Here is a 3428-nt window from a genome sequence, read left to right as displayed (position 1 = left end):
TGCCATTCAGTGAAGAAGACGACATTTGTGAGTTTCTAACCCAGTACTTCATTGATGGAACTGACCGTTCATGAAATCGATCTCAGTGAACACGAAGGCAACGCTGATTTCGAAAGCAGACGACGCAGGATTGTCGTTCAGTTTTCATCAACAATAATATTAATTTTGATGTAGATGACGAATCAACATTTGCACTAGATACAGAAAGATTGGAAGCCTTCGCCTGTAATTGCCGAAATCACATGCACCAGGTGCCATCAGTGTTGTGACTGACATGGAAACAAGTGAAACTGACTTGCTGCACTGAAGTGATAGAACTGGGTTTCTCACAGCTCACACAAGGAATATGCAAGCAAAGTGACTGGGGGACTGGATATAGCTGAAGTGTCTGAAGGTAAGCTTTCTTATTTTACCCACATTGACAAATACTGAAATGTAATGATGGTATAATCAATTGATAATAATTTATTTAACAATGATTGACTCAAGACTGATTTATTGTCTTACATTGGAACAGGAATTCACTGTTTGACATGTGGAATAAAAATGATTAAAAGAATAAAGTGAATCTGAGGAAATCAACAGAATGTAAATTAAAAGATCTCACACACACACACACACACACACACACACACACACACACACACACACACACAATGTGTGACACAGTGTGTATACATGTCACTCACACACACACACACACACACACACACACACACACACACACACACACACACATACACAATGTGTGTCACACAGTGAGTCACATACTCACTCACACACACACACACACACACACACACACACACACACACACACACACACACACACACTGTCCCTTCACAGTTTAACCATTTAACTGAGCAAGGGGAGGTTCAGGGGCATGACATTATGAACAGTTTTCAGTTTCACAGAATTTGCTTCAATGGATATTTTATGTGAATGTGTGTCAGGTTGGTGTGTGTGTGTGTGTGTGTGTGTGTGTGTGTGTGTGTGTGTGTGTGTGTTGTTTTAAATAAATATAGAGTTGTGTCAACAGTAAATACTAACAGTATTACTAATAGTTCAATTTCTTTTTCAGCCCTGAAAGATATGATGGTACTTTATATGCCTGCCTGTACACCAATGAATAATTCTGATATCACTGCTGGCAAGTCATGTCATCAGAAGGAGAGGCAACACCACCAAACTAACTACACTGTCAACTAAAGAACTGTCTGCTGGTGAACTATCTATGAGTGAGTGAGTCAACTGTTAATGTACTATGATTTATAGTATAAATTTACCATGAAGTGTGCAAACTTAGTTTCTTTTTACAAACTTTGTCTAGATGTACATGTATGGAATTGTAAACTTTTGCACAGACATTTACATAAATGATATAAGTGTGCATGTGCTTGACATGCCACTATGCATAAAGTAACTTAATGGATTGCAGCATGTCATGCACATGCACACTGATATGCACACTGATACTCATAGTGATACAGCATTAATAATCACTATTTCATACTTTTATTATCAGTAAACTGCTTTGTCTGATTATATTATGATATATATATATATATATATAATATATATATATATATATATATATATATATATATATATATATATCATAAGTGTATTCTTTTTTTTATTTTCTGATAAAATACATAGAACTAGAAGTAAAGCATTTTGTAAAGTCCTGTGTAAAGAATGAAAGCTGTGATGTAAATGTACAAAACTGAAATTACTGTTGATATTTAATCTAATATTATTAGCATTAATGAATAAACTTTAGAACATATAGAAAATAATTCAAAACAAAGGAAATGAAAAGAGATAAAGAAGTATTACATAACAAACTGTTTCAGGATAAACCATGCATTTTTGGAACATACTGACACCACCGGTGGAGAAAAAAGAGTGGAGGAAGAAGGTTCAATATCAACACCATCCACCCTGATGACACTTTGTACCACAAGAATTGATTACCTGTGCCACATATCTGCACTTTTTCTTTTTTTAAATTATTATTATTTTTTTTTTTAGCAGATTGAGTGTTTGTTTGATGAGGTTGTGTGTCTTTATTGTGTGAAGTATGGGTTTGACAAGTAGGTTTTCTTTGCAGATGAAGTGTTTGAAGTGTTCATTTGGATTATGAAATGTATTTCATTTGATGCTATGCTGGGATAAAACACACATGAACTTGTACCTTTTGTATGAGCAGTTTTGTTGTGTGGATCTTTTTTGTTATTTTGTTGTGCTTGTTGTATGGATTATGGTAATATCACAAGCACAATAAGCCAGTGAGCACATTGAATTACAACAATTACATGATTCGGCATCATGATTTAGCATTTTTTACCTCTAATCTGGCATAAATTTTAGTACACATACTATACAAAGCAAAAGTTTCATAGTAATTGGACCACAAACAACACCAACACAAAACTGATCTTAAAACTGGAAGGTTTTTAGTCATGTTGAGCTGATTAAAAAGTAAGTATACTGATACTTCAGTTGCAATTCTTTCCAAAAAAATTAGAAAATTCTTATTTGAATAAAATCAAATACACTCAATATTTTTCTTTCAAACTTTGTGCAATTGTGGATATTGCCACTAAGTATGTGTGTACCAAATTTCATGAACATATCTTGCTTAGAAGTATGTGGTTGCTATGAACATGTTCCAAAACTTTTCGGCCTTGATTTCTCAGTTCGTTACTTTCGCGACTTTAGAACTTCAAATCACAATAACTTTTCACAGAATCATCCGATTTACAAACTTTTTTTTTTCGCTGTAAAGGTCATTTATTGCAGATTTATGATATACCAATAACTAAAAATCGACCTCTGGTGCAAAGCGACTCATTTCGTGGTGGAGGGTCACAATTAGCAGTAACACCAGTGGCACCATTAGCAGCAACACCACTGGCACCATTAGCAGTAACACCACTGGATCCATTAGTAACACCACTGGCACCATTAGTAACGCCACTGGCACCATTAGTAACACCACTGGCACCATTAGCAGTAACACCAGTGGCACCATTAGTAACACCACTGGCACCATTAGTAACACCACTGGCACCATTAGCAGTAACACCACTGGCACCATTAGCAGTAACACCACTGGCACCATTAGTAACACCAGTGGCACCATTAGCAGCAACACCAGTGGCACCATTAGTAACACCACTGGCACCATTAGCAGTAACACCACTGGCACCATTAGCAGCAACACCACTGGCACCATTAGTAACACCACTGGCACCATTAGCAGCAACACCACTGGCACCATTAGTAACACCACTGGCACCATTAGCAGCAACACCACTGGCACCATTAGCAGCAACACCACTGGCACCATTAGCAGTAACACCAGTGGCACCATTAGCAGTAACACCAGTGGCACCATTAGCAACACCACTGGCACCATTAGC

At 36.8% G+C, this 3428-nt stretch overlaps 1 long non-coding RNA gene across 1 annotated transcript in view; it reads left to right on the top strand.

The window, feature by feature from the left end:
- Nucleotides 1-1994, top strand: part of LOC143277617 (uncharacterized) — a 2091-nt gene extending 97 nt beyond the window's left edge. The window contains exons 1-3 of the long non-coding RNA XR_013053765.1: nucleotides 1-394; nucleotides 1082-1238; nucleotides 1857-1994. The exon at nucleotides 1-394 is cut by the window's left edge and continues 97 nt beyond it. This is a non-coding gene — a long non-coding RNA (uncharacterized LOC143277617). The remainder of the gene's footprint in view (nucleotides 395-1081; nucleotides 1239-1856) is intronic.
- The last annotated feature ends 1434 nt before the right edge of the window (nucleotides 1995-3428 follow it).

The sequence above is a fragment of the Babylonia areolata genome, chromosome 34 (genome assembly GCF_041734735.1).
Source record: "Babylonia areolata isolate BAREFJ2019XMU chromosome 34, ASM4173473v1, whole genome shotgun sequence".
Taxonomy (NCBI): Eukaryota; Metazoa; Mollusca; class Gastropoda; order Neogastropoda; family Buccinidae; genus Babylonia; species Babylonia areolata.
This window is presented reverse-complemented; position numbering and strand designations above follow the sequence as displayed.